Consider the following 27,458-nt stretch of genomic DNA (forward strand, 5'->3'; position numbering starts at 1 on the left):
AGATGAAAGTGCTGGATCATACTGTGTCATGTGTTCAATGTGTTCTAGACAGTGAGTTTTAAACCTCTTCCTTGGACTGGTGATTGCAGTGGGAAGAAAAAAAGATCTGAGAAGGATATTTTTAATGTGGACTAGCTTTTTAAAGACTGTAATAAAATCTCAATTAAAAGCAAACAAACATTGACTTTAGCATCTTCAGTGTCCAGACCTTTTCCGAAGGAGCTAGTGCCTGACCTCAATCAACAATGTGGGCGATCATAGCTGTTAAAATTATTTTCTGCTAAAATGCAAGCCAGGCAGCTATACTATAAATTCAAGACTGTGAATAGTCAAATGGTGGTGTGTGCACATTTTAAGGAATGAATTCATTTAACTTTATACACAATCTATAAGATCCATGCCAAGTGAAAGAATAAAATTATATGACTTCCAGTTTTCACTAAGATTCCACCCATAAATGAATCATTACTTGTTTAGTAGTAGCCCATGAGATAACACCACTTTGGAAACACTTAGGTGCCACAAATTAACAACTGTGGTCCTCATTATTGATAATAGCTCACAATTAGAAAAGAAGAAAAGGCAAAGAGGACATATATCTTTTGCCAGAAAACTTCCAATATTTGCAGTGACTGTGACATTTCTAAATTCTGTACTCAGTTTTCCTAACATTAAGAGAAACATTTTTCCCGTTACATCACTACCCCCAGTGGTCCAGGCACAAATAAATATGAGGCAAAGGTAATTGCTTCTTTCCCCAGGTACTAGTCATAAGGAAAAATGCTCAACTCTTTTCCTTTCAACAGATATTTTAAAATTGACTTTCTTAGAAAAATATGAGAAAATGATATTCTGTGGTTAGCTCTTCCCCTCCTATTGACAGCAGCTCTCTCTGTAAGAATGCGACATTGAGTTTACTAAACACAGCACAGAGGCCATTGTTTGGAAGCTTAAGATTGTATGCTGCTTGAATGGGTCAAGGTCTCAGTGAAGTTGGTGTACAGAGATGACAGACAGTACAGGAGACAGGGAGGAAGATGAAAATATTTATTTTGCTTACCTACACTACACCTTCTGTTCTAATCCTATCCCCAACCTATTTTCACTGTTTTGATTTTACTGTCTTAAATGTTTCTTCTGTCACTGTTTATTAAATATCCAATATATAACACACATTATGTTTCAGAATGTTAATAAAGTCTGAAAGATAGTATATAATAACACTTATTGAAAAATGTTACTATACGAATATTTGTATGTACATATATTCCCTAATATAACCTTTTCTGCAGCAGACTTCTCGACCAGCGAGAAAGAACAACCACCACACGAGGATTCTTCTCAGATCATGCTTTATTGGAGTGCCCTTGGTTGAGAGAGAGCATGAAGCAAAGGGGGCAGGAAATGAGCTGCAGGAGACGAGGGGCAGGAAACGAGAGAGAGGCAGGGAGCTAGAGGGGCAGGAAACGAGGGACAGGAAGGGAAGGGCAGGAAGCTGAGGAGGCCAGGAGCACTGAGGCAGCTGCTTATATATGAAATTGGCACACGGGTCGCCCTGTGATTGGCTGCCACCATCAGCTGACACCAGACTGCGACAGGATAGGCCCAAGGACTCTAAACCACTGCACATGCAGGAAGCAGGGGACAGGCAGGTTCCAAAGGCAGAGCCAAATATGGAGTTGTTTATTTCCAACAAGACAGGATGTTGGCACCATCTTGTAATGGCGATCCTGTCCGGCTCACTACACTTTTCAGTCCACATATAGACAGAAGAATAGTGTTTCATGCTATTTAGAAAACTACACTTTGTTTATTATAAACCCATGATTATTTTTCTGCTATGTGTTGAACATCAATCCTACTAATATTTTTAATTATTCTGTTTATAATAAAAATATTTCATTTTTTGAGATTATAATTGCATAATTTCTCCCTTACTTTTCCTTCCTCCAAGATCCAGCACACAGCCTTGGTTGTTCTCTTTCAAATTTATGGCCTCTATTCTTCACTATTTGTTAAATACTTATTGTATAGTACACATATATAATAAACATTATATAGTATATTGCATATAATACATTATATATACATATATTCCAAAATATATCAATAAAACCCACTCAGTCTGTATAGCGTTGCTTATATGTACATTTTCTAGGATTCGTATTAGATAACCACTTATTGTGTTCTTTTTTGGAAAAGGCTGTTTCTGCTACTTTCAACATTCCTTAGTTGCCTGTGGGTTTTGTATAATAGGGTTGAGACCTCCTGGTCTTTCCCCTGGCCATTTTAGTGTGTCTATTTTTGTTGTTCTTATTAATCTCATGTTTATTCAATCATACTGATGAGACTATGGGTGATAAAGGTGTATTTTCCCTTTGAGTTATCAGCTGAATATTACTCATTTATAGTCTTTCAATAAATTGTAGCATTCAGACAAATAGAGTAATTTGTTTTAATTACTTTTGTCAACCTAAAAATAAATACAAGATAAATGAAACCTTCGTATACTGAGAATTTTCCCTCTCAAAAGCAAGCTTAAATCTTCTTTGGTAACATGAAGGAAAACTTGATAACTCATAGAGTATTTTAAAACTCTGACAGCTCCTGTATGAAAAGGTTGCTTTATGAATTGAATTTCCTATTACATAATTTCTGAATAAATGAATCCTCTAGATTTTATGATGCCTGTTTCTGTTTAGCCTTAATCCCCTGACTCTTGAAAGGAAATTTTGAGGTTATGAATATAAAGGACTCTGAGAGTTTTTTTTTAACCTGTAGGTAAAATGGCATCTGACTAAAGGCATTTGGTGACTTGGAAATGCATTCAGTAATATACTCTTTTTTAATCTACAAACTTGAGTTTTGTTATTTATCTTAATGCTTTATTATTCTATTAAATATTTATTTTCCATACTCTTTTGCAATTCTTATATGCATTGTGATATTTTACTGTTTTATGTAAGTATGTTTTGATTAGCCATTTTTGCTTTATTAAATAGCTATGAAAAGTCTACAATGTATTAGTACCTTCGTGAGTTGGAAAAACAGAAAAAGAGTTCTATTTTTACATATTTGTAATGCAAAACATCCATTTATGTAAAGTAAGAAGTATATTTCCCAGCTAAGAATAGCAAAAATACATTTTCAATTGTTGTGTTGCTTGAATTTATTTTTTCTGTTTTGTTTTCAGTTTATTACTTTCAGTATTTATATTTAATTCAATCCAAATTCATTATTTACATCATATCCTGTTAGGATGTTTACTGAATCATAAAAATGAAAATAACTTCTCACTGTATTGTTCAATTATTTTAAAGTAGATTTTGACAATGAATTGCTATGTATCTTTTTACATGTCCATTACAGTTATTTATTTCTGTGTGTAGAAAGAATGTATTTGCAGAGGTCAGAGGACAACCTGCATAAATGACCCTTACCTTCCAGCATGGGATTCTGAGGATTAAACTGGGATGGGATGATTTGGCAACAAGTACCTCTACCTGCTGATTCATCTATAAGAGTGGGGCTTCTTATGCCATGGATCAAGAAGTCTGTGTCTTGTTATAATACTGTCTTGATTACTATAGCTCTGTATTGTATTTTGAAATATGGAATTGTGAAATTTCTAAGCAGTTTTTAACTGTTAAGATTTTCTTTTTCTATCTGGGGTCCTTTGTATTTCCATATAAGACGTAAGATAATTTATTTCAGTTTCTGTAAGGAATTGTTTTCTTAATTTCAATGCTGATTTGTTGGATCTAGAAATTGCCTTTGGTACAATGTCTATTTCATAATATTGATCTTAACAATTCATGGGCTTATCTTATCTTCTAGTTCTTCAATTTCTTTCTTTAGGAGCTTAAGGTTTTCATTGTATAAGTCATCCAGTTCATGGTTCTATTTACTCCAATAATTTTAGGCAATTATAAATAGGATCCTTTCCTTGATTTCTTATGTATATTTGTTGTTGGTACATAGAACCACTGACACTTTTATGTTAATTTTGTATCCTGCTACTTTACTGAATATGTTCATCAGCTATAGTTGTTTCTAGTAGAATCTTTAAGAAATTCATGTACAGATAGATATATTATATGAAATAAGGATACTTTGATGTCATCATTTTCTGTGTGAATCCCCTTTATCTTCTCCACTGATATCATTGTTCAAGCCAAGTCTTCAAGTGCTATGTTGAATAGGCATGGAGAATGTGAACATCCTTGCATTGTTCATGATTTTACTACAAATACTTTTAGTTCTTCTCTGTGAAGCATGACCTTGGTTTTTTGTTTATTGTGTATTGCCTTTAGTATGTTGAAATATGTCCCTGTATCTCTAGATTAGTCAAGATTTTCATACTGAAGGGATGTTGGATTTTGTCATTTGTCATGCTTTTTCCTGCAATAATAAAAGAATGGATTTCTGTCATTGAGTCTATTTATGTGGGGAATCACCTTTGTTGATTTATATATCCCTATAAATCTGGAATAAAGCTAATATGACCATGGTGAATAATATTTTTTAATATTTTCTGGAATTCAGACTGCAAACATTTTAGTGACAATTTTTGAGTCTATGTTGATGAGAGAGATTGGCCTATAATTTTACTTGTCATTACAGCATTTGATAGCAAGGTAATATTGGCTTCATAAAAAGAATTTCAATGTGTTCTTTCCTTTTCTAGTAGATGGAATAATTTAAGGAATATTGGTGTGACTTTGTATTAGGATCTGTGTTGAACTCATCTAATCCTGAGATTTCTATAGCTGTAAGATTTTTCTAGAGAATTTGATGCCCTCTCTATCTGCTCCCTTTTCTTCTCTGTACTAGAAGTCTAAATTTCTTTGATCATATTAGAAGGATTCCCTGGCTACAGGGTCTGCTGGATTCCATAAAGTTACATCAGATGTAAAAATAGCAGAAAACGGAGTTGGATGGTTTTCTTCTTGACACCCTTCCTGTCAGTACCCTTAGATCAAAGAGCAAAGCTGAACATTAAATTGAAGTGACTTCTGTAGAAGAGACACAATCTGAGAAACTTTTGGAGATGTGGTGGTTTGGGGTGAAGGGTGTACATTCAGCTCAATCCAGGGGTAGTGAGAACTTCAGCGCTATTAACTGGGTCACTGCCCTTCTCGTTTATACACTTAACATATTATAAATAAATCTTTTTGGAGTATACTTCAAATTAACTTGCCTTGTCTGTATCATCTTTCTGGTTGAAATACTAACTGACAGAAGGCATGCTTCAAATCATACTAAATGGTATTAACTGAATTATTTTGTGGTCTGCCTATGTATGGCTTTATTGTTCCTTAGAGCTGTGAAGTTTCTGCCATTCTGAAGCTGATGAATCTTTCACAACAGAGGAATCAGCACAGAGTAAGTTCAGTGGCTTCAAAGTTCCAATAAGGTGTTAACAGGTGACATTTTTCAAGAAATTTTATAAACTCCCAGGATGCTTTCTGTAAAGACTATAGTAAAATTCTCTCTCGTTAACAGCAGAGCTGTGATTCAGCACAGTACCACTAAATTAGGTTTATTTTGTGCATTTTAGTTTAGCCTTTTGGTTTTTCTCAGCTGGCCTCAACTCTAATAGATACCAAATTGCCCATTTTAGTTACATCAGAAGTACTGGTAACAATGGAACATGTTTCTAGGCTATGCATTATGTGAATAACTTCACCTTGTCAAAAAGTCCTTGGACATGAGCTGCATTATACCAAGACTTTCAAAGACACTGAAGGAGTTTTCTGATGCTAGGAACATTTCAATAAAGGCATTAAATTATAGGAGGTTACTACAACCTTAATGCATTCAGACATTAAGAAAATCTAAACTAACTCCTGCCTTCAAAATGGAGGAATTAATGTCAGTTCCTTGAGTCTTAGTACGTAAGATTCATATTCTCTGATTTTTCATCTGCACTTTACTGGGAGGGTAGCTTGGTAGAAAAGATCAGATTTTAACTAGTGCTGAAATAGCCACTGACCACCACTGATCTGGGAATATATTATTTTTTATATAAATCTTTTCAGCAAAGCATTGTCTCTTTTATGAAAATCACAAGATGCTTTTGTTCCCATCTTTGCAGATTTCTTTGCAGACATAGATAGATTTCATTGAGATTAGTACATCATCAAATTTTCCAACTGCAGATGATTAATAAGGCACGTGAAATTTGGTTTCATTTAAATCTTGCTAAACACCAAAGTTCTAAATGGCTTTAATTTTTGAAAATGCTACATTTTTGTGTGTAATATATATGTATGTTGTTATATATGTATGAGGTATGTGTGTATGCATGCTCATGTGAGCTTCTGTGTGTGGATAAACATACACATCTGCTCATATACAAGTGGAAGTTAAGTGCTCATACGGGGTGATTTTCTCCACCATTCTGCATATTGTTTTTGAGATAAGGCCTATCACAGATCTCCAGGGCTCAACAACTAGATGAGTGGCTGTCCAGAGAGATCTAGGAACCCACTTGTCCCCATTTTCCAGAAGTATCCTTACAGACACATACCACCAAAAACAACTTTACACAGGTCTGGATTCAGGTCCACATGTCCGCACAGAGGGTCATTTATCAGCGGAGCTATCTCCTCATTCCTTTCATTGTTTATCATCTAGAATTTGTCTTATTTAATTAAAAGTGGAAATAAAGTAAAATATTAAAATGTACAAGAGTCTGTGAATATGTCAGTGTTTATAAGAGAAGGAAAGACAAAAGGAAACTGTAAAGCATCTTCATTTTCTTCAGTCAGCAAGGTGATGATGGAGGAAGGCCATTGGTTAAATAAAAAGAAACCGCTTGGCCCTCATTGGTTAGAAGATAGGTGGGAGGAGTAAACAGAACAGAACGCTGGGAGGAAGAGGAAGTGAGCTCAGACTCCACTGCTCTCCTCTCGGGAGCAGATGCCTCAGAGAGATGCCATGCTCCGCTCTCCCGGTCAGACGCACGCGATGAAGCAAGCTGCCAGGTTAGACATGCTGAATCTTTCCCGGTAAGACCGGTGCTCACAGATTATTAGAGATGGGTTGATCAGGATGTGAGAATTAGCCTGTAAGTGCTAGAGCTAAAGGGCCAAGCAGTGTTTAAATGAATACAGTTTGTGTGTTGTTATTTCGGGTAAAGCTAGCCGTGCGGGTGGCTGGGGTGCTGGGGACAAAGCCCCGCCGCCCGCTTTACTACACGGTGAGGGAAATGTGTAGATAAAAAGTGTAAAGAAATGCATAGTCTCTGCTCCACCCACTCTTTTCCCACAGGATGTGCTGAGTAGCATCATGCCACGTCTAATTTCTTAGAGTACTCAAAGGTTCTAAAACCTGCCAAAAAGATATAAAGGCAGCAGTTTCATCCCAGAGATCCAAAACAGTGCTTAGTGAATGGCCCGCTCTCATGTGTGCAGAGACACAGCTAAGTTAGCTTGTAATACCATTAACTTTTCTTAGACACTAATTTAAAACTGATTCAGATGTGCTAAATTACCTACCAAGAGGTGTGATATGACCTGAAAGCTCGATAGATGTTCATTTCATGAATGTTCTAAATTAATCTCTCTATTATAAAGCAAATGGTGACTGGATATTAAGAAGTTCAATTATTGTTCCCAAATTTGTCTATGATGCATTTTAAATAATATATTTTTGACATCCTGACCTCAATTTTCTCTCCCTCCTTTTCTTCAAGTATCCCCACCTCATCTTTGCTCACCTGATCCTCTCCTCCATTTCTATTCAGAAAAGGGCAGTCTTCCCATTGACTTCAACAAAATATGGCATATCAAATTGCAATGAGACTAGACATAATGCATTTTTATGTAATCTTTTTAAATGTCCCAAATTACATAAATAATGTTATATTTAAATAGTTGTATGATTTATGTATATTAAATATATGAATAAATTAAACTCATATCTTTAAATGATTTGCAAGGGAAGGGTCATGAAAGAAATTGGAGAGGGATGGTTGGGTGGAAATAATGTAAACGTACTATTCCATGAAATTCTCAAAGCAAAAATTAAAAACCCCACTTTGCTATTTTCTCTGCCATAAAATTCTACCATTTTAGCACACAGAACTGAGTTTCATTTTCTAGAAGTATTTTCTGCTGCTTCTTAACTGAGCTTTGTTTGAGTCACTGTTTCTAAAAACCAGAGAATCCCTTCTTCTTTCTAGGTGTTGTGCTACCTTGACCCTTCTTGGAATGCTACCCAGACTTTGAAGTTTGTGGTGATATTTGCAGATTTGAAAAGCACATCACTTGGAAATACTCTGAGTTCTTGTATTTCTAGTTGATAACAAACTTGCATTTTCTTACTGGCCAGCAAAATAGTTCAGTCTGCGTTATCTCAGTTTCAAAATGATCCATTTCTATTTGAAAGAATGGCTTAATTTTTATAAAAATTGACTGGGAAATCATTGCTTCATTCTGAGCCAGATTTCTCCTCATGGCATACATCTTTATTGAGTCTTTCACAGTTTGTTAATAGGCAAAACCTGTCCAAAAATGTTATAAGTGTCTACTTTTGTTTCTGGGAACTCTCACACTGCTAAGTTCCAGCAAGTATTCACGATACTCATTCAGATATGAAGACTCATTTAATCTTTCCACTCATCACCAGCTCTGCATCTATCAACAACACTCTAACCAGGAGGAACATTTCATTTTACTTTTTATTTAGCTCAACAGATTGGCCACAACAAACAGAGTGCATTAATCCACCCAATGAAGAGGAATGAGGAGATGAGACAATGCTCTTAGGGACCACATTATTGAGCTGGAGACATGTAAGTGGAGTTTTCCTTTGTCCCAGAAGTCACTTCCTAAATAGCTATCCAGAGACTTATTATTCATTACAAATGCTTGGCCAATAACTCATCTTGTCTAATAAGCTCTTACATCTTAAACCAATCCATCTCTATCAATCTATGTGCTACCCCAAGGTTCATGACTTTTACTGCTCCTATATGTTCTGTTTCCTTTCTGTCTGTCTACTATTCCTCAGACTCTACCCTCCTTCCCAGCAATCTCTCTGCCCAGTAAACCCTGCCTAGCTATCAACCAAACAACATTTATTAAGAATGAGAACAACATGTTTTCGCAGTGTACAGAAAGATTATTCCACAGCAAAGAAGAATTTTGTATGGTTGAACCTTTAATGCATGTTGTTGTATGGAATTAATAAATCACAAACTTTTACATAATGATCATAAAATTGATAGACTGGAAACTAATAGGAAATGTCAGCCCCAGGCTATTAATTGGACTTCAATATTTCTTTAATCTCACCCTCTGAGAAAACTTATCAGTGGGATTATCATTTCACAGTATTTAAACACTGCACTATGTCAAATAATTATATTAAGAATAGTTATAAAAGGACTTAAAACGAAAGAATTATTATCCACTCCCACTTAGTTGAGGACTTGGTTGAGTCATACCAAATTCTTGTTTGATGCTTTCTTAACATTATAATTGCTCCATCAACCGCTGGTTGCGTAGTATGGTCAACCATGTCTTTAAGGCTATGAAGTCAGAATTAATTTTTAAATTACAGATAAAGCGAGCTGCCTTTTAATGAAATAAAAACATATTCTAGGCACATCTGTGATCTGTTCACACCATACATTTACATTGTAGGCACATTGATGGTCTATATACACCATACATTTACCATACATTACTCTTAGATACTTTTCCAGTGCTGTGAATAGACCCCATGATCATGGTTAAATTATTACAGAAAACATTTAATTAGGGGCTTGCTTATAGGTGCAGAAGAGTTAGTTCATGAGCATCATGGCAGGGAGCATGGCAGCAGAGAAGCAAGCTTACCTCTGTGATAGAACCTTAAAGCTTATATATTAATCATAACCGAGCATGGTGTAGAATTTTGAAACATCAAAGCCTACTTCCAGTGACACATGCTCCAACAGGCCACACCTTCTAGATCCTCTAATGCAGTTTCACCAACTAGAGACCAACGTTTCAAATATATGAGCCCATGGAGACATTCTCATTTAAACCACAATATTTGCCTTCATAGTAAATATTTTTCAATAATGACCAAAGAATATCTTTATATTTCATAGACTCAGAAGCTTCAAATACTGAATGGAGATAGAAAAAATACATTGCATGTGTTTTAATACTGTGTGAATTCAGGTAGGATATAATTTCATCCTACCATAAAAGGATTCATTTTCTTTTTTCTTAATATATTTCTAATATGAATCTAATCATGTGTCCTGAATAACTCAAAACTTTACTTCTCCAGGACTTTAAAATGCTTATAATTTAATGATACAATTTCAGCATCAAATCAGCCTTTCTCCTTGTTGTTTTACATTACTAATGTAATGGTATATAATATAACTTTGTATCAATAATGTAATGGTATCTTCACAAAGGATGTTTGTGTGTATATGCCTTAATAAACATATTAGCAAGAATGATGAACAAATATTTAGTAAAAAATCTCTAATCATCTCAGGAGAACATCACTGTCATGAAGAGTGAATATGTTTGATAGAGACATTCACCCTTGTTATGAAGTGCTGCATTCAGATAATGGTCCTTAGAAGCACAGTAAAAATAAAATAAGTTTTCCCTGTCCATAACAGTCTCTTAATATTTAGAATCTGCTATAAAAAAATTACTTGGTGACTTATTTACTGCTGGTTGTTTGACTCATTCTGATACTATTAAGCAGGACTCTTGAATAATTTCAGGCATTTTTTTTTGCATTATAAGGCTATTATGTATAATTTGGAAGACACTGTACTCCATCAGCTTGTATTATGCTTAAGATATTAGCTGTCTTAATGCGAATTTTCTAGAGTAATTTTGATCACAGTAAGAAAACTCACAGCTTTAACTAACTTTAAGCTTTTACCTATCAAACTCCATTCTTGTGGAATAATATTAGGCCTCATTTTTCTTGGTGTATGGATATTTTCTTTTTTATTTCAAAAGACAACAAGAACTTGTGCAATAAGCAAATCCTTCTTAGTTATAGGAAGATCATCTATTGTCCTCAGCATAATCCATTTTCTGTCTCAGCACAATCAATCATTAACCTGTGATAACTTCTTTGATGTTGATATAAATTTATATTTATGTTTTTACAGAACCCTTATATCTAAATATTTTAATTACAGCAATGTGATCTTAGGATCCAATCATGTGGAAAGAAAGACAATAAAATAATCAAGAAGAGCGAAGGAGGGACATGTAATGCATGGTTGTTTTATGATGCTTCAGGGGATCATACTATCTTATATTTATCTAAAGGAACACACTGTTTGTGTGTGTGTGTGTGTGTGTGTGTGTGTTTGTCTGTCTGTCTTAAATGAAATTATGCCACTTGTTTCAACAGAACACCATGAAAGAACCATAAACTAACAAAAAACCCAGTATGAGTCACAAGAGACTTCTTTTCAAGCGGTTTTTCAAGATAGTACAAATGACTCCATAAACAATATAGAGCATTGCTGTTACTTTTGAATGCCTTTCAGAAGTTGAAGATCCTTGTTTGTCATCGCGAGAACCTGAAGACAACCTAAATGCCCCTCAACCAAAGAATGGATAAGGAAAATGTGATACATTTACACAATGGAGTATTACATAGCAGAAAAAAAAGATGACATCTTGAATTTTGTAGGCATATGTATGGAGCTAGAAAACATAATTTTGTTTGAGGTAACCCAGGCCCAGAATGACAATTATCACATGTACTAACTCATAAGTGGTTTTTAAACATAAAGCAAAGAAAACCAGCCAACAAGTTACAATCCCAGAGAACCTAGACAACAACAAGGACCCTAAGAGAGACATACATAGATCTAATATACATGGGAAGTAGAAAAAGACAAGATCTCCTGAGTAAATTGGGAGCACAGGACCTTGGGAGAGGGTTGAAGGAAAGGGGAGAGGCAGGGAAGGAAGCATAGAAAAGTGTAGATCTCAATAAAAATTTTAAAAAGGATATAAATATGTGAGCCTTTTCAAACATCAAAGCCTATCTTCACTGGTACACCTCCTCCAACCTAAATACACCTCCTGATCTTTCTCAAACATTTCCACTAACTAGGCACCTAGTATTCAAATATATGAACCTAGGGTGATTTTTTATTCAAGCCACCATGTTCTACTTTCCAGTTCCAATATATAGTGGACAGATTCAATTATAAAATGCATTTTGTTCAACTTCATAATACCCCATATTCTTTTACTCACAATACTGCAAAAGTGCAAATTTCAAAATCACCTAGGATAAACTAAGTAATATCTTAACTTTAATCCCCTGAAAAATCAGATAAGAAATCATTTACTTCTAGTATAAAATGGCACCAAATATTCATATCCATTCTAAAAGGGAGCAATGGGGTCATAGTGAGGAAATACTGGACTATAACAAGACTTAAATACAGCATGGAAAACTCCAAGTCCTGTAATTCCATCTCTGATACCAGAGGACATACATGGATCCATACTTCTGGTTTGTTTGCTGGTAACATACTTTTCTCTGTTTTGTTGGTTCCGCCTTCTGTCTCACCAATTTCTTGGTACAAATTTCCTGGGCTTCTTTTTCCCTTTAAATCGCACATTTTGTACCTTTTTTCATCTCACTTGCTCTTCACGATTACTAATTATCACACAACAGAGTTTATGTTAGGCTGTCTCAAAATCCCCTTCAAAGAAGACGTTAGCCTATTATCTTAAAATATAGCCCCAGACACATTCTTTGGAAGATGGAAGCAGCCACATTCTTTTCCAAAATATCACAAGAATCGTCTCTAAATGGGTAGTTAATATTGTTGCCTTTTGAAACATCTTGAGTTGGGCTTCCATAATCCACACAGCTCTCAACACTATTCTCTTCTAGTTCCCTACTAGATTGGACCATTAAACACGTACAAAGTTCCGATTTATCCCATATTTCTCTAAGAAAACTATGTTGTCAGGTCTGGTACAGCAACAGCTCACCCCTCACCCTTTGGTACCAACTTTTGTGTTAGTTAGTTTCTATTACCATGACAAGAAACCAGAGCCAAGGCAATCATTGATGAAAGTTTATTCAAGGCTTGTGGTTTCATAGTATGTGGTATTAAGCAGAGATAATAGGCAGGAGGGAGTAACAGCAGCAGCTAACAACCCACATTTCAAATGGCAAACAGAAAACAGAAACTCTACTAGTGTAAGCCTTTTGAAACCTCAAAGCCTACCTTCAGTGATACACCTCCTCCAACAAGGCCACAACTTCAAATCTTTCCTAAACAGTTCAACCAATAGGCTACTGCAGAGGGTATAGTCTTGTGCAGGTCAGAGAGACTGGGAACAAGAGGCAGAGTCAGTGAGAAAAACACAGACATCTTCTTCTGAAATGAAGAAGCTTAGTTCTTCATTTCATTATTTTTTTTCTGTTGTATGTTCTACTCTATTCTTTTTCTGTTCTGTTCTCAGTGATGTTTTCCTTCTTATTTTTTATGATGACTTCCTTCTTCACTACTTCCCGATATCTTCCTTCTCTCTTCTTTATTTTTCCTTACAGCTTATATACCTCAGCAAAATCTTTTAAGTAATATAAAAATACAATGTGATTACCTTCTATTTTTAAGAGAATGATTACAGTAACTACAAGAAAAAAATGTTTCCCATTTCCCTTATATGATTAAACATTTTACATATTACAGGTGAAAAACAAATTATCCTCAAGAACCCACAGACAGTTTAACATTTAAGACTTCTCATAGATCAAAAGCCTTTCATCCATAACTGTTTACATATGCAGGTTTTATGATTATCAAAAGATAAATGACTCATTTTCCTTTTCACATTTTAGAATCCTGTCCAATTATGTTAACAATCCAATTCTTTGCTTTCTAGTTGCACAAAGGCAAATGTTTAAAGTTTTGTTTTAGCTGTGATGCACACTGAAACCCTGAGCACATTTCCCAATATTAAAAAGAAATTGAGCTAACTCCTGGTACTCAATTGTTTTTTTAATCATTAACCTGAACCACAGTCTATACAACACCTCAAGAGAAACTCATAAGTCCTAGATACATGACATTTCCTAGTTCCCAATATTTACCCTTTGCAGCCCTTACTTGATTAGGGGCAAGGGTAACACTATGTCCTTCCTTTACCTTTATTAATTAAACCAATCTCTTACTATATTTGTTAAAAATCCTTAACCATCAAAATACTATTTAAACTAACACTATTATTATATAAAACATTACTTCAGTTAAAAAGTAAGGCTTAAGAAGAAATCTTTTTCATAATAATCCAAAAATAAAAAATCCCAATAGAATGGGATATTACCATTAGATAATCACTAGATTAAAAGCTGTGGAGAAACGACCCCCCTGCATCCATTCACACCATACCATATACCAGAAAAATATCACAGTGGAAAACATGTAAAGGCACAGCAGTAGCAAGAAACACTCTGAAGCTGAAGCCTTGGGTCTTGTCTATCCATGATTCACCCATCAGTGCCTTGCTTTTTGGTGGACTGAATGCCTGAAGAGCAAGTATCACTTGATTCCCCTTTGACATGAACACGGGCAAGAAAGCTCTCATGTTTTTAAAATGATTTTTATTGAGTTCTACATTTTTCTCTGCTCCCATCCCTGCCTCGCCCTCCTTTTTGAAAGTCGAAGGGAAGATTACAGGAGAGGATGAACTGAGAGGACATGAAAGAAGCTGGAGGAAGTAAACAGAGGAAGTGATGTAATTATACTTCAATTAAAAATTTAAAATATTTAGTCTTCTGCCCTATACATGGTTGGTGAAGATCTTTTCCAATTCAGTTGGCTTCTCAGTTTCAGGAGGTCCCATTTATTTATTGTTATTCTCAGTGTCTGTGCCACTGATGTTATATTTAGGAAGCAATCTCCTGTTCCTATGCATTCAAAGTTACATCCCACCTTCTTTTGTATCAAGGTCAGTGTAGCTAGATTTATATTGAGGTCTTTGATCCATTTGGCCTTGAGTTTTATGCATAAGGATAGATATGGATTTTTTTATTCTTCTACATGTTTACATCCAGTTATGCCAGTATCATTTGTTGAAGATGCTTACTTTTTTACAATGTTTAATTTATCTTCTTTGTCAAAAATTAGGTGTTCATAGTTGTGTGGATTAATAATATCAGTGCCTTTGATTTGATTCCACTGTCTGTTTTCTGCCAGTACTTAGCTGTTTTCATTACTGTAACTCTATAATAGAGCTTGAAGTCAGGTATGGTGATGCCTCTGGAAGTTTCTTTATGTACAGGATTTTTTTTTTTTTTTGCTCTCGTGTTTTTTTTTTTTTCGTATGAAGTTGAGTATTTTTTTTTTTCAAGTTCTGTGAAGAATTGTGTTGGGATCTTGATGGGGATTACATTGAATCTGTAGATTGCTTTTGGTAAGATTGCCATTTTTATTATGTTGCTCTTACCTATCCAAGAACATGGGAGATGTTTTCATTTTCTGATATCGTCTTCAGAGCTATCTTTCTTTCTTCAAAGACTTAAAGTTCTTGCCATACAGGTCTTTCACTTTTTTGGATAGTGTTACCCCAAGATATTTTATGTTATTTATGTGTATTGTAAAGGGTGATGTTTCTATGATTTCTTTATCAGATCACTTATCATTTGTATATAAAAGGGATAATTGTTCTTTTTGAGTTGATCTTGAATCCCGCCACATTACCTAAGATATTTATCAGCTGTAGGAGTTCCCTGATTGAGCATTTGGGATCACTTATATACACTATCATATTATCTGCAAATAGTGAAAGTTTGACTTCTTCCTTTCAAATTTGTATCCCTTTATTCTCCTTTGTTGGCTTATTTACTTCAAGAATATTGAATAGATATGGAGATAGTAGAAAACCTTGTCTTGTTACTAATTTTAGTGGAATTACATTGAGTTTCTCTCTAATTTGATGTTGGCTGCTGACTTGCTCTATATTACTTTTATTGTTTAAATACATTCTGTATATCCCTAATCTCTCCTCAACCTTTATCATGAAGGGGTATTGCATTTTGTTGAAAGCTTTTTTTTCTTTGAATTTAGTTATGTGGTGTATTACATTGACAGATTTTCATATGTTGAACCATCCCTGCATCTCTGGGATGAAGGCAACTTTATCATGGTTTTGATATGTTCTTAGATTCAGTTTGCCAGTATTTTATTGAGTATTTTTGCAACAATGTTCATTAGTGAGGCTAGTTTGTAATTCTCTTTCTTAGTTGGGTCTTGGTGTGGTTTGGGTATCAGGGCAATTGTAGCCTTGTAAAAAGAGTTTGACCATGCTCCTTCTGTTTCTGTTGTGTGGAACAGTTTAAGGAGTATAGGTCTTAGCTCTTCTTTGAAGTTCTGGTAGAATTCTTGCTGAAATCAAGACTAATCTCCAAAATATAAATAATTGAAGAAACTAGACATCAAAATACCAAATAATCCAATTTTAAAAATGGTGTACAGCTTTAAACAGAGAATTCTCAGAAGAAGAATCTCAAATGGCTGAAAGACACTTAAGGAATTTCTCAACATCCTTAGCCATCAGGGAAATGCAAATAAAAATGGTACTGAGATATCATCTTACACCAGTCAGAATGGCTAAAATCAAAAACACCTATGAAAGTTTATGCCGAAGAAGATGCAGATTAAGGGGAACACTCCTCCACTGCTGGTGGGAGTACAAACTTATACAGCCACTTTGGAAATTAGTATGGTGCTTTCTCAGAAAACTGGGAATCAACCTACCTCAAGATCAAGCAATACCACTCTTGTGCATATGCCCAAGGAACACACACTCATACCACAAGTACAGTTGCTCATCTATGTTCATAGCAGCATTATTCATAATTGCCAAAACCCAACAACAGACTAGATGTCCATCAACCTAAAATGGATTTTTAAAAAAATGTGGTGCATTTACACAATGGAATACTATTCAGTGGTAAAAAACAATGACATCTTGAAATTTGCATATAAATGGATGGAATTAGATAAAAACTATGCCGAGTCAGGTAACCTAGATCACAAAAGACAAACATGGTATGTTCTCACTGATAAATGGATATTAAATGTAAAACAACAAAAATAGCAGCTAATAGTCCACGACCCCAGAAAAGCTAAGTAACAAGAGACATGGATCAACATCAAAGAGGAAATAGTCAAGATCTCCTGAGAAAATTAGGAACATGGGTGGGGGAAGAAGGAAGGGCAAAAGGAGGGAGAAGAAAGGGAAAGAGAAGAACATGAGGGAATGGAATGGATGAGATGAGTGGGAGAACAAGGAAAGAGATATCTTGATTGAGGAAGCCTTTATGGGATTAGCTAGAAATCTGTCACTTGGGAAATTCCTAGGAATCCACATGGATGACCCCAGTTAAAACCCTAAGCAATAGTGCAGAAGGAACCTGAACTGTTCTTCCCCTGTAATCAGATTGACCTTCATCCAGCAAGTGAAGGAAGCAGATGCAGAGATCCACAGCTAGCACTGGAGTGAGTTTCCAGAATCTAGTCAGACAGAGAGAGGAGCGATAATATGAGCAAAGGGGTCAAGACCATGATGTGGATATCCACTGAAACTGCTGACTTGAGCTAGTGGGAGCTCACTAACTCTGAACTGATAGTGGGGGAAGGCAGTACCTGCAAAGAACCTAACTAGGCCCTCTGAATGTGGGTTACAAATGTGTGGCTGGGGTGTAGACCCACTGGCAGTGGGACCAGGATTTATTTATAGTGCTTGAACTGGCTTTTTGGAGCCTATTCTTTTTGGAGGGATACCTTGCCCAGCCTAGATATAGGGGGAGGGCCTTGTTACTGCATCAAAGTGTTTTGCGAGATTTTGTTGACTCCCCATGGGAGGCCTTATCCTCCCTGAGGAGTGGATGGGAGCAGGGAGTGAAGGAGAAGGTAGGGGGAGCTGGAAACTATTGTATGATCTGAGTTATGGAACCAACAGTTCAAAACATCATTGTGAGTTTGTAGCATGCGGGAAACCCTTAAATCTTCTCATGCTTACATCACCCTCCTTACGCTGTGGTGTCCTCAGCATGGAATAGGATGTGGCTGTGTCACCCTACCCTAGATGTAGTAAGATGAGTCAGATTGTGAATGCAGTCTACATTAGCACAGTCTGTTATTTATAACAATGGACTATTATAAATGTGAGGGCTTTTCACAATGAGGTATTCCATATAACCCAGAATTAAGTAGTACTCCAGGTAGCTTACATAAAATGTCTTCCCTTCAGAAATCTATTTTGTGCACATATATGAGGTTGTTTTTTAGAAGTACTTTATTTTAGCACATTTGTGATATAAATTATGAAGATGATAGGAATTATTGGGGGGCATCAATGCTAAAACCAGACATCATGACTAATTTTATTTGCCAGTTCATCTGGATTATTATTTTCACTTGCTTGATTCGAAATTCAAGGGTAGATTCAGCTTTGCTAAGGCCAGTGGGTGTTCCTTCTCAAAAATGTTTTGGCTTATTTCTTTAACAACACCAATATCATTGAGTAATGAAAAAATCAGATTTAACCTTAGTGTGTAGGCAGAATAAAGCCTTTCTGTGTAACTTTAGAATTGTTTTGGAAGGCTATTTGTACTTTCTGAAGTTTTATCTATTTATTTTTGCTTTGTTTAATGAAATCTATTTGCAGTCAGAAGATCTGGATGGAACATAGCACTATGAGTGAAGTGGATACACATGTTTGACATTAAGGCTAGCTCTCCAGTGGTTATGAAAGATGGATAAAAGTGATAAGGGCTCAATCATTAGATAACGATCTGGCTTGTATAATTGTGCATAGCTGGCCAGTGAGGAATTTGCCTCAGTGTCAATTGATGATGGGCACAGCTGAGAGCACATAGTAAAAAATAATATGGAGATAATATCAGCATTCTCTTAAGAGAGCCAGGATCGTGAAAATATTAATACCATAAAATTAATAATTCCTCCTGAGACTTGGTAGGATGCAAACTCTATTTCTAATATTTTAAGAGAATGAATGATTTATTTTCAACCTGGCCTCTAATTAGATTGCCATACAGTCGCAAACAGATGAAGGAGACAGCTCTAGTACCCTGTCACTCACCACTCTATTCAGTCATTCAATATGGCTGGCTGCTGGAGCCCGGAGAAAAGCTTGCTGAGAACACTGAGGATAAAGTGTCTTTTGTAGAGAGAACCTGGGAATAAATATGATACTTTAAACACAGCTCTATTACTTCTAGCACAATCTAAAACAAAGGTGAGAGGTGGAGCCAACGCATTGATGAGGTGAAGAGAAAAAGTTAATCTCCCCGAAGCTTAATTTGCAGAAAGAACGTGAGCCCATCTCCTGTGACTCTGTGGGGGCCAGTCATTAACAGAGACAGAGCACAAGAAGGAAATCAGAATCCTGCCTGAGAACAACCTACATGTTTAGTATCTGTCAGCAGAGTGGCCTCACACAGTTCCCCAATTCAATCATTTTTGATTCTCTGCAAATATTCTCATCCATATTTCCACAGTCACTCTATCTAACTCTAGCAAAGACACTACAACCTGGAATTCCATACTGAGAGGGTACATACACTAACTTGAGTTGAGATAGAAATCCATATTCAATGGATGCTATTCACATTCCTTTTACTTTTATGAAGTATTTTGTTGTAAGAGACAAAACTGAATACTTTTTCAGTATTTGATTCCCATTACTGTTATGGCGACATCTGCGAAGTCCCCACAAAAGCCAACAAAGAGACCAAGTCCCATATGTTAAAGCAAAGAACCTTTATTATAATCAATTTTTCAAACTCGGTCTCTCTGCATGTCCAACGTATTGGAATAAATGAAGAGTCCCGAGCTCAATTAGAATATGGTTTTATAGTAGTGAAGCTGAGGTCGAGGGGTCTCTGAGGTTCAGGACCCCTGAGTGGCTGACATTTGTCTAGGGGTGTCCTGGTGAGTGTGAGCTGGCAGGTGATCCTAACTATAGCAGTTGGAATGTTAGGCATTTCCTTTGAATGGTCTGTTCTTGGGCAGAGGTCCGGTAATCTCAACTTGTGGTTCGTCCTGCAACCAGGCACTACTTCAGGGTAAACGACTGAGACTCAGGCCTCTTTTAAATTTATCGATGGCTGAGTTCTACTTTGGCAGGTGATAATGGTTAGAAGTAAAGAACTTCCTTTGGGTGTCCTGCCCATATTTAGCATATCATGGCTGGCCCTCACAATTACTATATTTGAATTTGTCACTTTTACAATGCTGTAAAAGTGATAGACAATCACACCTTGAAGTTTGGACTTTTATTTTCTCCCTGATTGGCAGTGTACTGCACAGTGCTACCCCATGATTCTTGATAGAAGCAAGTGATTCACAGTTGTCTCCCCCAGCTACTTGATCACAAAGGTAAATAGACATTTCTCAGTAGTGTTATCATTATGTCCTAACCAGTAATGCTAAGTAAATTAGGTGTTATTTGTGAATTATCAACAGCCAGAATTTTCAGTCTATAATAACTTTATAAGACTACGACCTAATTTTATGTTGAATCAAGCTAGGACATTTCATTTACCTCTTTTGTCTCATTTTCCCTTTTCTTGTTTACTACCAAGAATGATGCTATTAACATCCTCAAGCAGTTCTGACTAAGTTTCAGTTTAAGACATTCATTAAAGAAAATGCTCAGCAATGGAATGCATATAACATATATCATACATATGTTCATCAACACTAGACATTTTAAATTATTCAAAGTACTTGTATCGATTTGAACTTTATTTAGAAGCTCAGAAAAACCTACATTGTATCATGTCCCTTACAACATTTTGATGCCAGACTTTTAAAGGCTTTTCTTCATGGACTGGATGGTCTAATTTTCACAGATGTGACTACTAGAGGTGTTAAGCTTTCTTCTCCTTCTGCATCATAGTTTTAATGACTGTTTTTATGTGACTCTTACTCTATATTTTTATAGAAGGTGGATGTGCTTTTGCTTACAAAAATTGAGAGAAAAATCAAGTAAGTCTTATCCAACTATGGTTTATTGCTTTCTACTTCTGCTTTTCCTGGTCTTCTTAAGAATTGACTCTCTATTTTCACAGAGTATATGTCACCGGCATGTATTAATCTATGTAACAGCCTATATAAGAAAGTAAGTGCAGTCATGTGTTTAACCCTAGCTAATGATATTCAAGCAGAAAAAAAATGATTGACACTTCCAGGGTATTCTCAAATTTCAAGGGTCATTCCTTTAATTTCTAATCAACATGGAATAAGGGTCAATAAGACATTATCCCCTTTATAAGCAACTGTAAAACCAAATTAGGTGGTGAACTTATCCTTAGACTGGAAAGATGCATACCACTTCCATGCATGAAAGAACATTAAGAGCCTGGCAGTGGTGGTACACACCTTTAATACCAATGTTGTAATATGAGCAGCGAGGCTGCATCCCCAGCACCCTGGCCGCCTGCTAGCTTATGTCCCGAAATAATTACACAGACACTGTATTCTTTTAAACACTGCTTGGCCCATTATATCTAGCCTCTTCTCTGCTAACTCGCGCACCTGGACTAGCCCATTTCTGATAAGGTGTGTAGCACCCCAAGGTGCGCTTACCGGGAAGATTCTAGTCTATGTCCATCCTGGGTTGGAGCTTCATCGTGTGTGCCCAGGAGAGGGGAGCATGGCGTCTCTGCTCCAGAGAGCAGAGCTGTCGAGTCTGAGCTCACTTCCTCTCTCTCCCAGCATTCTGTTCTGTTTACTCCTCCTACCTATGTTTTAACCTATGAGGCCAAGCAGTTTCTTTATTACTTAACCAATGACCTTCCTCCATCATACCAACAATCAAGAGGCCGAGGCAGGTGTATCTCTAAGTTTGAGACCAGCTCAGTCTACAGAACAAGTTCCAAGACGGACAGAAAAACCGTGACTTGGAAAAAAATATGTTTCTTCTTCTTTTCATTGTTTTATTTGAGCTGTATGATTTTCTCCACTCCCTTCCCTTCCTCTTGCTCCCTTTTTATCTCCTTCCATGATCCCCATACTCCCATTTTACTCAGGAGATCTTGCCCTTTTCTATTTCCCACATAGATTAGATCCATGTATGTCTCTCTTAGGATCCTCTTTGTTATCTGGGTTCTCTGGGATTGTGAATTATAGGCTGGTTTTATGTCTTAAAGTCACTTATGAGTGAGTAAATATGATGTTTGTTTTTCTGGGTCTGGGTTACCTCACTCAATATGATGTTTTCTAGATCAATCCATTTGAATGCAAATTTCAAAATGTCATTATTTTTTTTCTGCTCTGTAGTACTCCATTATGTAAAATTATAAAACTTTAATTATAAAACTTTATCCAGTCCTTGCCCGAGGGGCATTTAGGTTGTTTCAAAATTCTGGCTATGACAAACAATGCTGCAATGAACATAGTTGAGCACATGCCCTTGTGGCCCAACTGAGCATCCTTTGGATATATATCCAAAAGTGGTATATGTCCACATTCTTGAGGAATGTTGTTTCCTTATCTACTGAGAAATCACCACACTGACATCCAAAGGGACTATACCAGATTGCATTTCCACCAGCAATACAGGAGTGTTTCCTTTACCCCACAACCTCCTGAACATAAGTTGCCATCAGTGTTTTTGATCTTGGCCATTCTTACAGGTGTAAGATGTCATCTCAGAGTTGTTTTGATTTGCATTTCTCTGATGACTAAGGATGTTGAACATTTCCTTAAGTGTCTTTCAGCCATTTTAGATTCCTCTGTTGAGAGTTCTCTCTTTAGGTCCATACTCCATTTATTATTATTATTATTATTTGTTCTTTTAATGACCAATTTCTTGAGTTCTTTGTATATTTTAAAGATCAGACCTCTGTCTGAAGTGGAATTAGTGAAGATCTTTTCCCATTCTGTAGGCTGTTGTTTTGTCTTGTTGACCATGTTCTTTGCCTTACAGAAGCTTTTCAGTTTCAGGAGGTCCCATTTATTGTTTCTCTCAGTGTCTGTGCTGCTGGGGTTATATTTAGAAAGTGGTCTCCTGTGCCAATGTGTTCAAGTGTACATCCCACTTTCTCTTCTATAAGTTTCAGTATGGCTGGCTTTATGTTGAGGTCTTTGATCAATTTGGACTTGAGCTTTGTTCATGGTGATAGATATGGGTCTATTTTCATTCTTCTACATGTTGAAATCCAATTATGCCAGTATCTTTGTTAAATGTGCTTTATTTTTTCTATTTTTTTTGCTTCTTTGTCAAATATTAGGTCTTTGAAGATGTGTGGATTAATATATGGATATGTACCCCATTTTTATTGGATTATTCGTTCTTTTGATTTCTTGAGTTCTTTGTATATTTTGAAGATCAGTCCTCTGTCTGATGTGGGGTTGGTGAAGATCTTTACACATTATTTAGGCTGCCATTTTGTCTTGTTGATCATGTCCTTTGCTTTACAGAAGATTTACAATTTCATTAGGTCCTATTTATCAATTGTTATTTTCAATGTCTGTGCTACTGGGGTTATATTTAATAAGTGATCTCCTGTGCCTATGCATTGAAAGTTACTTACCACTTTCTCTTCTATCAGGCTCAGCATGGTCAAATTTTTATTGAGGTCTTTCATCTATTTGGATTTGAGTTTTATGCATAATGATAGATATGGGTATATTTTCATTCTTCTACATATTGATACACAGTATGTCAGCAACATTTTGTATCTTATATTTTATGCTTCTTTGTCAAAAACCAGGTGTTTGTTTGTGTGTGAAATGCTATCAGGGTCTTTAACTCAATTCCATTTGTCCTTCTGTTCTTATGCCAGTACCAGGCTGTTTTCTGTACTATAGCTCTGTAGTGGAGTTTGAAGTCATGAATTGTGATACCTCTAGAAGTTCCCTTACTGTACAGGATTATTTTGGCAATCTTGGGTTTTTTGCTTTTTCACATGAATTTGAGTATTCTTATTTTAAGGTCTGTGAAGAATTTTTCTGGGATTTTGATGGGGATTGCATTGAATCTGTAGATTGCTTTTAGTAAGATTACTGTTTTTACTACATTAATTCTATCTATCCAAAAACATGGGAGATATTTTCATTTTATGCTGTCTTCTTCAATTTCTTTCTTTAAAGATATAAAATTTTTGCATACAGACCTTCTACTTGATTGATTAGAGTTAATCCAAGATATTTTATATTATTTGTGGCTGTTGTGAAGGGTAATATTTCTCTGATTTCTTTCTCAGCCCATTCATCATCTGTACAAAGGAGGGATACTGAGTATTTTAGTTAATCTTATATTCTCCTACATTACTGAAGGTATTTATGAGTTTTAGAAGTTCCTTGGTAGAACTTTAGGGTCATTTATGTAAACTATCATATCATCAGCAAATAGTGAAATTTTGACTTCTTCTTTTCTGATTTGTATCCCCTTGATCTCCTTCTGTTGCCTTATTGCTCTAGGTAGAACCTTAAGTACTATATTAAATAGATATGGAGAGAGTGGACAATCTTGTCTTGTTCCTGATTTCAGTGGGATTGCTATGAGTTCCTCTTCATTTAGTTTGATGTTGACTGTTAGCTGGTATAGGAGGTCATTCTGTTTATGTGTTGCTTTCATTGGTTAATTTACAAAGAAACTGCTTGGCCTGATAGGGTAGAACTTAGGTAGGTGGAAAAGACAGAACTGAATGCTGTGAGGAAGAATGCAGAGTTAGAGAGAAGCCATAGAGATGCCAAGTCAGACATGCTCAATTTTTCCCGGTAAGCCAAAACCTTGTGGTGAACACAGATTAATAGAAATGGGTTAAATCAAGATGTGAGAGTTAGCCAATAGGAGGCTAGAGCTAATGGCCAAACAGTGTTTTAATTAATATAGTTTTTGTGTGATTATTTCGGGTGTAAGGTAGTTGGGTGGCTGGAACAAGGGGCCCCGTTCCCTGTAATAGTTAGCTTGCTGTATATTGCCTTTATTATGATTAGGTATGTTCCTTGTGTCTCTGCTCTCTCCAAGACCTTGGGTACAGTCCCATCTTTATCAGAAGTCCCATATATAGCAGCACAGCTGTCATGTATGTGTAGTGGGCCTAGGTCAGTCCCATGTGGGCTCCGTGGTGTGGGGGTTCAGAAGCTGTGAGTTCCTATGAGCCCAGGTCAGTTGTTTCTGTAGGTTTTCTTGTGATGTCCTAAACTCTCAAAATCTTACACTTAAAAAAGCTAAGAAAAAGTGAGAAATGCCATGAATTTATGAAAGGTGTATGTTTTATCATTGCCATAAAATATGCATAATGTCACTTTATGACTTAAAACTAAAGAAATGTACATTTTCAGAGTATATGCAGAATCACTCACTGTCTAAATCTAAACAAATATAAATACAATGCACTAATTATAGCCCCATAAAAATCAGTGCACTAACAGCATACTCACCATGATCACACACCCTCTTCCTGTCTCTGTGTTGTGAGGCCACCTCTGAGAAGATCTGTTCCAGTGCCTATGATACTTACCAGCTTCCTCTGGAACATTTATCTCTAGTAAGTTTCATACCACAGCAAAAGTGATTTTTTTTGTGTGATTTTCACTTATTTCCCATCAGAAATACAAATGACATGGCTAAATATGTGTAAATCAACTTTATGTTACTTTGAACACTTTTAGTGTGCCATAAACTTTAGAAAATAAGTTTCTGGAGACTGCTGATTGATACAAGGGTTTTTGTACTGCCCAGATTCAAAACCCTAACTGTTAAATTACTCATCAGTCTTACATTTAAATAGTCAAAAATCTTAATGGAAAGGTAGTCTACTTGCACTATTTAAAGACAAGATATAAGAATCTACCCAAAGACTTCTCTCATTTGTATGTTGTTCAGAGAAGTTTTGTGAATTTCTCAATTAATTTCTGTAAGTGAAATTACCCTTACTTTATCTATCAGACATCTTGAATTGCAAATGTCTTATGATTTTACTTGTAGCTCTCCTCCTCATACTAATTAAATGCTGTGCCTATTGTATTATCTTTCTATTGTAGATGAAATGAGACACAGCATATTGTGACCTCCTCAAAGAGGACATTATGCATTATAATCTATTAATAAATGTACAATTGTACAGAAAGCATGTCCCTCCACTAATTATTGCCTTTATTGACTGCTTTTGTCACATGTTCATTCTTTATAGACTTAATGAAATAGATTTTCAAAATGTGATTAACAGAGAAGACTGTTAAATTCAATTTTATACATACATATGCACATACACACACCTCATCAACATGCATCACAATACAACCTTTCAAGTATAAAATATTCTATTAAGCATATACAAATAAATTTCATATAGACATATTTAAAATGAAAGCTGAGAAATAACAAGAGAGAAACAGTGTGCCTGTCAGGCTCCAATTCTCACCCTCATAGCTACCTTTACATTTAATTAAAATATATTCTCTGTATTTTGCATAATTATAGCAAAATTGATAGTCTCTTTTTCCATCTCACACAATAAGCATATTTAAAAATGCCATGGTGGATGAAAGGACTTTAATAGTAGGTACCAAATACATATATAGCAATGAGAAAATATGATTAATTGCTTAAATGTGAAACACTGGGAAGGACATGTACTAATAACATGATAGAAACTGTACTGATAACATGTCCCAGAAGTTTAATCACCCATTTACATATATATTTTATTATAGCACAAATAGTAAAAGCATGTTTTTCTTGGTGACATTAAGACTTGAAAATGTTCAGAGTGTTCCCTTCCACAACCTGTTGATGACCAACAGAATCTAATGCATTTAAAAATATTCGTGTCCAAACAGGAAAAGGAAGAAAGTGTCTTTATTATAACACTCACTTTGACCAGTAAGTCATTTTATAACAATGTCAAAATAATCCTTCTTAAGCAATTTTATGCTTAATACTATGTAATCTAGTATGTTTCCTCTAAATCCGTGTATATCACTAAGAAATGAGCATTCAAATATAAAGACTGACTTCGATGGCCTGGTTAAAGCCAATGTGGGGGTAAATGCAGATCAGGTGTCAAGACAGCAACCAACCTGGTAAAGGTGGAAAAGTCAAAGTTCTATGAGTTCTAGCCTCATCCACAAAAATAATTGTATTTGCTGATTACAACATAGGTTGGAATATTCTCTTAATACAGTTGCCAGTTTGCTTTGATCTGCCTAATTATTGCTAATTAATTTTTTCTTTTGCTAGAGATGCACAATTATAAAACTTCGAAGCTTACTCAGATGGTGGCTGAGTGCAGAAAGGCTTCTAGAAACTTTGTTTGAGCGAGAACTCTGGCAAGGACATCTTTAAAAACTACTCTGTAAATCAGATGAAAAAAAAATCAAGGAGTGAATGGAATAAAGGCATACGATCAGGCAAACAAACACAGCTTGTCTTTTGCAGTGATTAAATGTTCTTCACTCG

Source organism: Microtus oregoni, unplaced genomic scaffold, assembly GCF_018167655.1.
Source record: "Microtus oregoni isolate MIOR12 unplaced genomic scaffold, Mior012 000032F_ref0000030, whole genome shotgun sequence".
Taxonomy (NCBI): Eukaryota; Metazoa; Chordata; class Mammalia; order Rodentia; family Cricetidae; genus Microtus; species Microtus oregoni.